The sequence below is a fragment of the Papio anubis genome, chromosome 9, assembly GCF_008728515.1.
Source record: "Papio anubis isolate 15944 chromosome 9, Panubis1.0, whole genome shotgun sequence".
NCBI classification, from domain to species: domain Eukaryota; kingdom Metazoa; phylum Chordata; class Mammalia; order Primates; family Cercopithecidae; genus Papio; species Papio anubis.
In genome coordinates, this window is record NC_044984.1 from 88,060,841 (window position 1) to 88,075,965 (window position 15,125).

Here is a 15,125-nt window from a genome sequence, read left to right on the forward strand (position 1 = left end):
AGACCCCAAACCTCAGCATCATGCAATATACCCATGTCACAAACCTGCACATGAATCCTCTGAATCTAAAAAAAAAAAAAAAAAAGTTGAAAAAAATTTTCAATCTTTTTAGAATTTATTGAGATGAGTAGGGCTGGCCGGGCAAGTTGGCTCATGCTTATGTTCCCAGAACTTTGGGAGGCTGAGGCGGGTGGATTACTTGAGGCCAAAAGTTCAAGACCAGCCTGGGCAACATGGTGAAACCCCGTCTCTACTAAAAATACAAAAATTAGCCAGGTGTGGTGGCACTTGCCTATAGTGTCAGCTACTTGGAAGGCTGTGGCAGGAGAATTGCTTGAACCCAGGAGGCAGAAGTTGCAGTGAGCTGAGATTGTGCCACTGCACCCCAACCTGGGCAACAGAGTGAGACCCGGTCTCAACAACAACAACAACAACAACAACAACAGCAAGAAAAGAATAGGGCCAATACCACATCATGTATCCTGGAAAATGTTCTCTGCGCACTAGAAAAGAATATGTATTCTGTTTAGTAAAATGTTTTATAGGTATCTGTTAGGTCTAGTTGGTTTATGGTGTTGTTCAAGTCTTCCTTTTTTGTTGTTGATCTTCTGCCTAATTCTATTAATTATTGAAAGTAGGATATTGAAGTCTCTAGCTATTATTGTTGAATTGTCTATTTCTTCATTTAGTTTTGTTATTTTTCACATTATGTGTTTTGGAGCTCCATTGTTAAGTGCAGAGATATGTTTATAATTGTTATATCTCCCTGATTGATTGACCTTGTTATCATTGTAAAATGTCCCTCTTTATTTCTAGAAACATTTCTTAAAAATCTGTGTTGTCTGAAATTAGTATTGCCACTTCAGCTTTCTTATGGCTGCTGTTTGCATAGTATATCTTTTTCTATCCTTTAACTTTCAACCTATTTGAATATTTAAATCTAAAGTGTGTCTCTTATAGACAGCATATAATTAGATCTTGTTTTTAACATACTGGCAATTTTTGCCTTTTGACTGGCTTGTTTAATCTATTCACATTTACTGTTATTATTGATGTAATTGCTTTTATATCTGCTATTTTGGTTTTCGTGTTTTCTGCCTCTTGTCTTTGTTCCTCTATTCTCCTTTGCCGCTTTCTTTTGCGTTAAGTGATTATTTCCTAGCATAACATTTTAATTCCTTGAATGATTTTTTTTTTTTTGCATTGCATTTTTGAGGTATTTTCTTAGTGGTTGCTCTAGGTGCTCCCATATATATCTTAACTTATCAGAATTAACTTCAGATTTATACTAAATTAATTATAGTAACATATAGAAACTTTATTCCTACATAGCCCTATTTTCTCCTTCCTTTTTTTGGTGCCATTTTTGTTACATATATAATATGTGTATATAATAGAAATCCAACAATATATTATTATAATTATTATTTCATATCATTTTATGTCTTTTAAAGAAGTCAAGAGAAGAAAAGAAAGCAAGTGTATATTTATAGAGTCTGTTATACTAACCTTATTTACCTTTTCTTGTTCTCTTCATTTATTCCTTTGGATATGAGCTACTATCTGGTGTTACTTACTTACTCCAATACAATTTTGCTACCATCTACCTTCTTTGTGTTGTTATTGCCAAATACATTACAGGACTTTATGTTATGGGCCTAACAATACAATTATATATATATATTATTTTATATGATTGCTTTTATAAAAAGAAGAAAGGGAAATAAATATGTGTTTCAATTTTCTCTTATAATCACCTACATAATTACCTTTATTGATGCTCTTCGGTTTTTTTGTGTAGAATCAAATTATTCTCTGGGATCACTTGCTTTTAGCTCAAACAACTTTCCTTAATGTTTCTGGTAAAGTGTGCCTATATTTTTTGCATTGAATCTTTGTGTGTTTCACATAACAATCCACCATGTCATTTCCTGTCAATTCTTCTTTTAAAGCACAACTTACTATGTCTACATGAAATGTTGTGACCAGCACGTATCTAACTATTCTCCTAAGGGGTTGTTTTTAACTTCTAATCACTGCAAATGATGCTATCATAAGCATCTTTGCATACACATCCTTTAGAAAACATTTTTTTAAAGTATACAAGTGATATGGTTTGGCTCTGTATCCCCACCCAAATCTCATCTCGAATTGTAATCCTCACATGTCGAGGGAGGGACCTAATGGGAGGTGATTTGATCATGGGGGGCAGTTTCCCCCATGCTGTTCTCATGATAGTAAGTGAGTTCTCATGAGATCTGATGGTTTTAAGAGTGGCATTTCCCCCTTCGCTCTCTCCTGCCACCTTGTCTGCTTCCTCTTCACCTTCTGCCATGATTTTAAGTTTCCTGAGGCCTACCTAACCATGCAGAACTGTGATGCAATTAAACTTCTTTTGTTAATAAATTACCCAGTTTCAGGCAGTTTTTATAGCAGTGTGAAAATGAACTAATATAGAAAATTGGTACCAGGAGTGAGGTTGGAGACCCCATACAGAGTCCCTACTGGGGCACTGCCTAGTGGAGCTATAAGAAGAGGGCCACTGTCTTTCAGACCCCAGAATGATAGATCCACTGACAGCTAGCACCATGTGCTTGAAAAAGCCGCGGGCACTCAACACCTGCCCTTGAAAGCAGCTGTAGGGGCTGTACCCTGCGGAGCCACAGGGGTGGAGCTGCCCAAGGCCTTGAGAGCCCAACCCTTGCATCAGTGTACCCTGATTATGAGACATAGAGTCAAAGGAGATCATTTTGGAGCTTTAAGATTTAATGACTGCCCTCTGGGTTTTGGACTTGCATGGGGCCTATGGCCCCTTTGTTTTGGTCAATTTCTCCCATTTGGAATGGGAACATTTGCCCAACACCTGTACCACCATTATATCTTTGAAGTAACTAACTTGTTTTTTATTTTAGGCTCATAGGTGGAAGGGACTTGCCTTGTCTCAGATGAGACTTTGGACTTGGACTTTTGGGTTAATGCTGGAATGAGTTAAGACTTTGACTTTGGGGGACTGTTGGGAAGGCATGATTGGTTTTGAAATGTGAAAAGGACATGAGATTTGGAAGGGGCCAGGGGTGGAATGATATGGTTTGGCTCTGTGTCCTCACCCAAATCTCATCCCAAATTGTAATCCCCACATGTTGAGGGAGGGACCTGATGGGAGGTGACTGAATCATGGAAGTGGTTTCCCCCGTGCTGTTCACATGGTAGTGAGTGAGTTCTCATGAGATCTGATGGTTTTAAAAGTGGCACTTCTGGCTGGGCACAGTGGCTAACGCCTGTAATCCCAGCACTTTGGGAGGCTGAGGTGGGCAGATCACCTGAGGTTGGGAGTTCGAGACCAGCCTGACCAACATGGAGAAACCTCATCTCTACTAAAAACACAAAATTAGCTGGGCGTGGTGGCAGGCGCTTGTAGTCCCAGCTACTCGGGAGGCTGAGGCAGGAGAATTGCTTGAACCCGGGAGAAAGAGGTTGTGGTGAGCCGAGATCACACCATTGCACTCCAGCCTGGGCAACAAGAGTGAAACTCCTTCTAAAAAAATTAAAATAAATTTAAAAAATTGGCACTTCCCCCTTTGCTCTTTCTCCTGCCACCTTGTAAAGAAGGTGCCTTCTTCTTTATAGCAGTGTAAAACCAAACTAATACAACAAGTAGTGTGAGAATATATTTATATGTAAAACCATTCAGATAACAAAATTTCCCTCCAAATCTGCTCTCCCTGGACATCCCCATCTCCTTCCCAAACATAATCATGCTTATTGACTTACTGTGTGCACCTTTTATTATGTTTGTCTATGCATTTACACATACACAGAGAGATGAAGAGGAACAGGGATGATATGGTTTGTTTTTGTGTCCCCACCCAAATCCCCAGGTGTTGAGGGAGGGTCCTGGTGGGAGGTGATTGGATCATGGAGGTAGCTTCCCCCATGCTGTTCTCATGATAGTGAGGGAGTTCTCGTGAGATCTGATGGTTTTAATAAATGGCAATTTCCCCTGGGCTTCTCTCTCTCTCCTGCTGCCTTGTGAAGAAGGTGTCTACTTCCCCTTCACGTTCTGCCATGATTTTAAGTTTCCTGAGGCCTCCCCAGCCATGAGGAACTATGAGTTAATTAAAGCTCTGTTCTTTATAAATTACTCAGTATTGGCAGTTCTTTACAGCAGTGTGAGAATAGGCTAATACAAGGGAGAAGGTGTTTTATTTGTTGTTTGCTTTGGTTCTGGTTTTAGTTTTACATCAATGGCATCATCTTGTACAACCCCTTTTTCACCTTGTTTTCTTCATTTAACAGGTCTAGTATATCTTTCTAAGTCATAATTTGAACTCCTTTTTATTTTTTAGCTACCACATAAAATTCCAGAGTCAGTTAACAAATACTTGTTGATCCCTACTAATATAGCAGGTCCTGGGGATTCAGAGACTGTTCTCATGGAGGTCGACTATTCATCACAGTATGAACGTACCAAATTTAGCATTCTCATTTTGATGAATGTGTAGGTTTTTCTCCAAGGATAGATGCTTAGATGAGGAATTTCTGAGTCAAAAGCCTCTTGACAAGTAGTATGAAATTGCTTTCCAGGAAGTAGAACCAGTTTATATTCCCAAGAGGAGTGTATGAGAGTGTTGGCTTGCTATTTTGTAGAGGGGAAATTTCAGTTTTAATTGCATTTTTTTATACTATTACTGAAATTGAATATTTTTCATGTTTATTAACCAGTTTTATTTTCTCTGTGGAGTGTTAAAAACTTTTTTCTCTTGTCCAATTTTTAATAATATTAGTATTTTTGTGTTTGCTTATTTGCATAAACCCATATATTGTGACTATATTTTCTTATTTTGTAGTTTTTCTTGCAAATATTCTTTCCTATTTGCTTTTTTACATCTCATTTTTTGTGACTTTTTGATAGACAAAAAGATTTTTTTAAATATTTCATTTTTAAAGTCATTTTTCTCCTTTTTTGTTTCTTTTATTATCTTTGTGCTTTCAACATCCTTCCCCAAATTGATAAGATAATCTATTTACTTAGCTATTGGTTTCATTTTTAGCATCAAACTTTTTAACAGACTTGAAAAAAAATTGTAAGGAGTAAAGAAAAATTTAACATTACGTTTATTCCCAAAATTGTGCTCACACAGAATACTGAATGTCCCTTCCTTTGCTTATTGTATCTGATGCCATGGGACTCTGTCCTCCTTCATCCATGTGACGCTCTTCTCTTTATTTACATTTTTCACTTTCATTACTGATCCCACTCCCATTTTATATGATCTATAGACACCCACTTTAATGTATTTGCTCTAGGTCCTTCAATAATGTATGCATTCTTGTAAAATGTACCTAAAATATACATTGAATGGTAAAATCCTACAGATCATTCTGTTTCTTACTTTATGAGTCTTACTATTAATAGTGTTATGTCTATTTTGTTAGTCTTTTCAAATAATCCATTTTTGGCTTATTAGTATTTTTTATTTATTTTCTGTAGCTATCTTTATTATTTCTTTCCTTTATATTTCGCCAGACTGATTAGATTTTCCCCAGTTTCACAAATTCAGAGTTTAGCTTATTTTATTTTTATTTTCTTGTTTTCTATTTTATTTTTATTTCTTGTTTTCTAACAATGTATTTAAAACCATAAACTATTGTTTTGGTTCTATTTTAATTGTGGTTCATACTCTTTTTTTTTTGAGACAGAGTTTCACTCTGTTGTACTTTCTTTCATATAGCATGTTCAATGTGGTTCAGTTCTAAGCACATTTAATGCTGCTAATTTCTGCTCTAGAATTTCTTCAGAATTCTAGAATTTCTGAATTTCTAAAGCATTACTTTAATGGTTTACTTTAACTAGTTACTTTAACTAGCAACTAAAGTAACTAGTTTAGTTTAGTTTAGAGACTACTTTAGTAGACTCTTTAGTTAAAGAGTCTTCAGTTAAAGTAACTCTTTAGTTACTTTAGTAGAATATATTTTGATTTTCAGACATAAAGAATAATTTTAATATCCTTTGGTTAATGACTTTTAATTTTATTAGAGCATGATTGGTAAGATGTTAACTCTAATTTATTAAATTTTATTTTGGGATTAATTTTTATGAGGGTTGGAAAGAATGTTGTATTTTATTAAGGTTTACTTTGTGGTTTTTAAAATGAGAAAATTCTGTATTTGCTTGAAATAATTGGCTTATATTTAACTTTATTCGTTGTTTTTTCGAATGATCCATACATTTGCTTTTGTTTTTATCTTCTTGATCTATCAGTTTCTTTTTTTTAAACTCTGATATCAAGAATCAGTCCAATGAGTTATTGGTTTCTGAAAAGAATATGTGAAATATCTAATGATCTAATGAATGTACCTTCTGTTTCTTCCCATAGTTCTGCCAGCTGTTGCTTTATTTAGTGGAGAGATGCTCATGTCATTATGTTTTATCGAAGTTAGTCTCTTTTTCTATTTTTTCTTTCTTTTTTTTTTTTGAGATGGAGTTGCACTCTGTCACCTAGACTGGAGTACAGTGGCACAATCTCGGTTCACTACAACCTCCACCTGCCGGGTTCAAGCAATTTTCCTGCCTCAGCCTCCTGAGTAGCTGGGACTACAGGTATACGCTGCCATGCCTGGCTAATTTTTTGTATTTTTAGTAGAGACGGGGTTTCACCATGTTGGTCAGGCTGGTCTTGAATTCCTGACCTCTTGATCCGCCCGCCTCGGCCTCCCAAAGTGCTGGGATTTCAGTCACATGGAAAAGACAGTTTAGCTGGATATAAATTTCAACATAGCACATTTAGGTGTTGTTTTTTCCTTAATCTTATTTGGCATTCTATAAGGACTTTCAAGCTGAGAAACTTTCCTTAATCCTGGTAATTCTCTGTCATGCTTTCAAACATTGACTACTCTCTTTTCTTTTTCCTCCTTCTGGTACACTCATTATATACATGTTGACATTACTATTATCTCTCAACTTTCCTTATATACTTTTATTATTATTATTATTATTATTATTATTATTATTCTTTTAAGAAAAAGACAGTCTTGCTCTATCGCCCAGGCTGGAGTGCAGTAGTTTGATCTCGGCTCACTGCAACCTCCGCTTCCCAGGTTCAAGTGATTCTCCTGCCTCAGCTTGCCAAGTAGCTGGGACTACAGGTGAGCACCACCATGCCCAGCTAATTTTTGTATTTTTTAGTAGACACGGGGTTTCACTATATGTTGGCCAGGCTGGCCTTGAACTTCTGACCTCAGGCAATCCACCTACCTCAGCCTCCCAAAGTGCTGGGATTACAGGTGTGAGCCACCACACTGGGCCTATTATTTTATTTGTTCTGGGTATGATATGGCAGACCCCCAGCTCAGTAATTTGTTTCTCAGGTGTATTCCTTGAGATATTTATCTTAATTACTGAGTTATTTTATTTCAGCTATCATGTTTTTTGTAATCAGGTTTTCCACTTGGTTCTTCCTTATTCTGTTAGTTCTTATTTCATGTTGCCAATATTGTCTCTTACTTGTTTGAAGATTTTTATGCTTATTTAGCATTTGTTATTTACCTACTACATTCATTCTGTGTCTTCTTTTTGTCATATTTCCTTTTATAGTGATGCTCTTCAGGTGTGTGGGTTTTTTTTTTGTGTTGTTTTGTTTTGTTTTCTCTTTGGGCTTTGATGCCCCTGGGAGCATCAGCTTCTATAGTTGGCAATGTGCACTGGGGTGTGATCAGTACATCAGTGTTGTGCTGAAGTCAGGTCCTGAAAGGGAGTAGTGCTACATCCCCCAGGTTGTTAATAAAGATTGGGCCATTATCTCTACCTGGAAGGAGAATTGTTCTTTTGTCCTCTTCCATTAGTACATAACTACATATTATTTAATCAGATAAATTCCCTTCTAGTTTGACACTCAGAAGTGACTTTCTGTACTTACCTGAGAGGACATAAAGTAAATCAATTTTAATGTGGGCTCATAAGAGCGTTCAGCACAAGGAACAGCAGACCTAGGAGTTTGGAATTGGCACCTCAGGTGATGTAGGGGGCAACCCTGGGAGGAAGGATTCTCAGAGAATCCCTCAGTTTCTATAATCATTCATTCTGCATCTTGGCAGAGAGGATCACTGGATATTGAGAATAGTGGTGAAAATGCGTACTTGACTCTGACACTTGACAGCTACAACCCTCTGGGAAAGCATCTTATTTATGATCCTCAGTGTTCTCATCTGGAAACTGAGGTCATAATACTCACCTTAGAATGTTGTTGTTAGAAGTTTATGAAATACTATATAGAGAGGCTATGAGTTTCAAGCATTGTGCCTGGTCCTTGATAGATGTTTACTAAATTCTAGATCCTTCCCCAAAATATTCCTCATCATTTTCCTTTCCATCAAAAAGTTATAAACATAAGGCAAGAGAATGAATTCTATGACTTGTCAGCAAGTGTGAATATCTTTACATTTCATTCATTATTTTTTCCATTTATATCTCAGTTGTGTTTCTTTAAGTTATTGCTAGTCAGGAACACAATTTGCAATTACATGGATGGGTTCACGAGTTCTGAAATTCAAGGGAAACCTATCTTCACACCTGCCTTCCTCTTTCACCCCATTTCTGTGCACTTTTGTCCAAGCCTTTTTCTTTCCTGAACACTGTCATTTTGTCATGTACTCTGGTCCTAAAGGATAAGCAGATGAAGTGTAGAGGAGTCCCCTTTCCATGCAAACATTTACAGCTTCTATTCCAAGAGTTAACATGGTAAATTTTCACAATCTGTTTGTTGTTCTCATTCTTTCAACCCTCTTTTGCACTTTTTGCAAAACAGCTGCTATTGTTAGTTTTTCTCAGTACTCTTGTGAACATTGGGAGCTGTTCTGTTGTCAAAATCTTTGCAGCTGGCTCCTGGCTAGTATTTTGTAATCCATTCTGAAAAGTTTAATAGCCCCTAGTTTTTCAAGTCAGCTGTGTTTCTCATGTTAGAGATAATTGTGAGCAACAGTCAAAGCTTGGTTGAACCATCCATTCCCTTTTTCAACATGTCTTTGAAAGGCAGAGAGTTCAGATTCCTAAGGCTGATAGAAACTGACTAATCTTTTTTTGTTTCCTGCTATGACTTTTCTCAAAGATGTCGCTATTTACTTAACTTCTGAGCATTGATTTGTCCTTGAAATTTGTGTGGCTTATTCTTTTAATATATACGAGTGTTTTCTTAGTTGTCTTCTTTTTTTCTTTCTTTGTGAATGATTCTTAAACAGTTCTGGGCATTTGCATGGGTACCAGACTTTTAAATTTCATGGACCTGTGAAAAAGAAAAAAAAAGACTGAGGACTGATAGAGTGCTGCCAACATTTTATTTCACCATGAATATAAGAGAGAGGAAAAAAAAAGAATACCATCTTCTATCATTATCTTTTCACAAAAGGAGATTTAACATCAAAACTATGAAAGAAGAAATCTTGGAATAAAGGACAGTCTTTTAAGTGAAATGTATAAGGGAAACTTGCTACATTGTCCTTTTTCTGTTGGGGACCAGTGCAAACCTCCACAAAGATATTTGGGAACTGCTGCCTCAAGAGCTCTATCCACACCCTCTTAACAGTTTGCTTCCAGCACTTTCTGTTGTTCACTTTATTCTGTCAAGGTTGTTCCTACCTGGCACTTTCCCCTGTCGCTCCAGTAACATTTAAAGACCTTTCCCCCAGCAAAGGCTTCGCTGCCACATGGGAGAGCCTTGATCATCAATTATGTTAGGCTGGTTGTCAAAGGAGCTGCTGGTGGAAAAAGCCCAGCAGAGGTGGCAGCTGTTAGCTCTGAGGAAACTGAGCAGCTGTTTGCTGTCATTCCAGGGGTATCTCATCATTTATTGTGCACGAAGGTGGCTTTTCAGTTCTCCTTCATCCTTGTCCTCATCACCCAGGCTGTGACAACCCAATGCCTTTCATCTGGGTGCCATGACTCAAGGTCTTCACCACTTGTCTTGCTTTTCTTCAGGGCTTTCTGTAAGTTATTCATGTCAGACACTGGAGTGTGTTCCAATGTCAAACACAAAATGCAGCCCACCATAGAGAGAGGAGTCCTACCCTTTTGGCTTTGATTGGATTTCTTTCTGACTTCCAACCAAAACCTCTGCAAAATTATGAAGAAGATGAAGTGTGTGGTGTGCCTGGACTTTCCTCTTTGCACCCTTCATTTCATTTCCACGTACCCTTTCTCCTGAGAGCTGGTGGCTTCACGCTGTCATTCTCTCGTCCTCCAGACTGTAAGTAATCTAATAAAATCACTCACACTAAGGGGTTAGGAGTTTAATTCTGTCTCTTCCAGAGGCTCTTGCACACAGTCAAGTGGAAAGAGAGCCCAGCTTTAGAGTTTGAAGGATTTAATTCCAGCCATGGCTCTACTTGCTGCTGCAGTACTTAGGCAATTCACATCATTTCTCTGGGACTCTGTTTCTCCTTCAGCACGATAGTAAGACCTACTTCACAGGTTTGATGTAAAAGTTAAATGAGATTGTCAAAATGTTTTATCATCTGAAAGTGTTTTGATTATTTGTTAGCCCATAAATACTAGAAGCTCACTTGTGCTAGCTTGAGTAAGGATATTGGATTCGACCAATCAAGTGTCATATAGCACAAGATCAAGAAGGAATCCAAGACGTTCTCTTTCCCATATGTAGCAGATCCTTCTAGGGTTCACCAATATCTGGTTCTTTTTACCTTTGTAGGCACAAAGTGGAGTTAAATTTTCTAGTCTTCTTTGCATCTAGGTAGAACTGTTACCAAACCAAACTGGGTTCATTTGTCTGCATGCAATGGAAAGCCAAACACTGAAGCACTGAGTTTTTGCAGCAAAAAGGCTTATTGCCAGTGAACTGCCGAGGAGACAGGAGGAAATATTCAAATCTGTCTCCCCAAGCTGGGGGCTGGGTCGGGTTTTATAAGCATAGTGTAGTGAGGTGTGATCTGATTGGATCTTACAATGCGGTAGTGCCAGGAGGCATGATCTGATGAGATTCTGCCATGGAGTGACACCAGAGCTCAATCTGATTAGATTCTGGATCCTACCATGAAGGAATCCAAGACGTTCCAAGATGTCTGCTTCTTGATTCAGTCCTTGCCCCTCAGTCCAAGCACTTTGGTTCCACTTGTGGTTGCACGCTGGGTTCATCTGGGCATGCTCAGGTTACATGACCTTCAACCGGGGCGGGGGGGGGGGGGGGGGGGGCGGTCCATGGCAACTAAAAATTAACTCACAGCTTTGTTACATAGGAGTTGAACCAGATTGGTCCAGTGCAGTTACAGAACTATGTGATTGAGTTCTGGCTAATGGATAGTGGAAAGAAGTGAGGTATGCCTATTCCAGCATACATCACAAAACGTCTCTTCTGATTTTCCAGATTCTCTCTCTTCCTCCCCTCTCCTGGTTGGGATGATGTCATGGGGCTCTTGAAGCCATAAGATGATGGAGACATGAGATGGAAGGAGCCTGGGTCCCTGAGTCACCACTTGGAAAGAGCTCACAGGAGAGCTGTCCAACCAGCATCACTAGATTTGAATTTTTGCATGAGCAAGAAATAAACTTGTATTGCCTTAAGCTACTGAGATTTGGGGCTGTTTCTTATAGTAGGTAGTCTACCTTAATGCATACACTGTATCTCAGGTCTGCTTCTCCCTGCCCCCTGCATCATTCATCTATCTTGGTGCACACCACTTTCTCTGCCTTCTTACTCATCATGGTGGAAAAAGGCCTCCAGGAATAACAACCAAGTTGACCTCTCTTCTATTCAGGGAAACAGGCTGACTGCAACTAAAAACACTTCATTTATTTCAAATTCCTTTGAGAAGATGGGGTTAAGCCCAGCTGGTATTGGATGTTGACTGAACCAATCAACATGTAGTGTCTATGAGGATAGGGTAAGGACGATTCCCCAGAAAAATGGTGGTTGGCAGCCATCCTAAAGCATAGTTGACACTGTGCTCCATGCTTGCAGTTAACACTTTTAAAAAGAAACATGGGAAGAGTGAAGACATACTTTTCTTTTTATATACCCCAAAAGAATGAATCTCTATGGATGTCTTTTCAGTGTTCAGTTAGTGATTTACATTTTGGGGCTGGGTAGCTTTTCCCAATTGTTCTCCAATTATATAGCTTTAATGCAACAATATTGCCCATCCGGTGTTGGAAGGCACAGAGTTACGGGCTGCAGGCTCTGGTCTGTGAGCCACACTGGGCACGAGAACCATGCTAATATCTGCAGTAAGTAAGGGGTAAGAATCATTATCCATGCATTGGTTCTTAAAGTATGGTGCCGGAAACGCCATAAAGTGACCTTGACATGGTGCTGCAAGATATGGTAGACAAAAATTGGAGTTTGATTCTCTCCAAAGCTGATTCTCCATGTATGGTTTCTCCTCTGCCTGAAATACCCTCTTCCCTTCACCAACAGATAATACTGGCTGACTTCAGGACTCAGCTCCAGCACACCTTCTAGAAATGGCCCACTCCCTCTTAGGGTTAGGCTACCTCTCCTTTGTGCTCTATTATAATACTCAAATATGATTCAGTTTTTAAAAATAACATTTTTTTCCCTTGAGTTGCAAAGGGAAAAAATGTTAATGCTACAAACTTTGAAAAAGTCCAAATAAGCTCAAAAAAGAAAATAAGAGTCTCATTATTCCACTCTCTAGGGGAATATATGTACACACACACACGCACACATGCACACACACAATATGCTTCCAAAAATTTTTGCTTTTGCACTTTTATCTCTTAACGGTATGTCATGAAGATTTTTCTACTCATTTACAATACGATTTATGAATATGTAGTAGCTTATGGATGTCTCGTAATTTCTTAACCAAATTCATATTGTTGGACATTTATGACTGTTTCTAATTTTTCGTTATAGTAAATGAACTCCATTCAAGGCTGTCCTATTCAAAAGAGCAGCCCGATTGCAACTAAACAGACTTGTATGTAAAGTTTTGCATATTTTCTTAGTTATTTCTTTAAGATAAAAACCTGGGATTAGATTGCTGGATCAAGAGGTACACAAACAAGGCAAGAAAGCAGAGAGTATTACTGTCTTGGGTCCCTTTCTAAGAAAGAAGAGAATCTTTCTAGCCACCCCCTCTCCCTAGCAGATTTCCCTTTGTGTCTCACAGACAGAATTACATCACATGCTGTATCAGTCTGTTCTCATGCTGCTAATAAAAACATACCCAAAACTGGATAATTTATAAAGGAAAGAGGTTTAATTGACTCACAGTTCCACATGGCTGGGGAGGCCTCACAATCATGGCAGAAGGCAAATGAGGAGCAACGTCACGTCTTACATGGTGGCAGGGAAGAAAGCATGTGCAGGGGAACTCCCATTTATAAAACCATCAGATCTCACGAGACTTATTCACTATCATGAGAACAGTGTGGGGGAAACCATCCCCATGGTTCAGTTGTCTCCACCTGGCCCTGCCCTTGACACATGGGGATTATTATAATTCAAGGTGACATTTGGGTGGGGACACAGCCAAACCATATTACATGCATATGCAGAAACTAGGTACCAGCATGGGTAGTGAGACTATGATCAGTTTAGACCATCCAGATATTCCTATAAGATTCAATAACTCAGAAAATTTTTTTGCTGTTAATTAGGAAGATTTGGGAGTAGCTGTGGTACAGGAACCAAGTCCCTTTCATACTTGCTACAGAATAATAAAATGTTAAAAAATCTGTTCTAAGTTAATAGGTGACAGTTCCTTATTGTCATCTTTGTTTATATTTTATTGATTACTGGTAGATGTGAACAGTTTTTCAAATACGTGTTGGTCATTGTATTTCTTCTGTGATTTACTGAGTTATGTTATACCTATGCGTCCTTTAAAAAGTGACTGTTTTGTTTTTGAATTCTACAGAGCTGCAAATTATGTCAGCCATATAGTTAGCACAAAGTAAAAAGCTCATAAGGTGAATAAACGTGTATGTGCCTACACACAGTTTGCTGTGTGTTTTGTAGTTATAAGTAAGAATAGATGGGAGAGTGGCTGCTAGTGCAACTGGCCTATAGAGACTAAAAAGTCGTGGAGAACAGACTTAAGGTAGTCCTGAAACAGAATAAGACATCAGGCAGTCATGTCTAAAATTCTGCCTTCTAGAGCCAGGCACAGTGGCTCACACCTGTAATTTCAACACCTTGGGAAACCAAGGTGGGTGGATCACTTGAGCCCAGTAATTCAAGACCAGCCTGGGCAACATGGCAAGACCCTGTCTCTACAAAAACATACAAAAATTAGCTGGGCATGGTGGTGCACATCTGTAGTCCCAGCTACTCAGGAGGCTGAGGTGGGAGGATCCTCTGAGTCCAGGGAAGTTGAGGTTGCAGTGAGTCGTGATCATGCCACTGCACTCCAAACTAGACAACAGAGTGAGACCCTGTCTCAAAAGTAAAATAAAACAAAACCTGCTTTCTTTTCTATTAGTCTAATGTATTTTTTCACTGGCTAGTTTTTGAATCAATTTTACAATGACCACTACGATGCCACCTTTATTTAAGTTGAAAAATCTTTTGGGTTACAGAGAGAAAAAAAAGTCCATCACCCAAAGGAAAAACAAGAACAATAACAAAACCTAGACATTAATTATGGAATTGTTCCCTGGCTGTAATGCTTTTGTTAGTGAGTCCTTGCATAATTATCATCCAGTTTAATGAGTGTGAATTTGCAGGTAGGAGAAATTATCACGGTATCTTAAAGCTAAAATTACAGTGCTCTAGAGAGCAATGGTGAGAAACATCAGTCTATTGACAGAAACCTAATACAGTGAGTCATCAGTTTGAATCCTGAGGGTTATGGAAATGGAATAAGCAGGAGGGACTCCCAGAAACTTCTTTTGACAATAGGAGGCTTGGCAGTTGGTCTTACAAACCCAGGAACTTGAAGTTCTAAACGAGGAAAGTACACAATTTTAAAATGTCATGATAAAAAATTAAAAAAGAATTTTTTTTGTTTAGAGATTAAAAAACAAGATCTACCTTCTATGGGGGCCTTAATTAAGTGAATAAGGTCTTTTTTAAAACATGGCTAATGATATTTATCAACACAGTGAGAAATCAGCATTGCGTCCAGGTAATGAATAATTATGAACCCTGTGG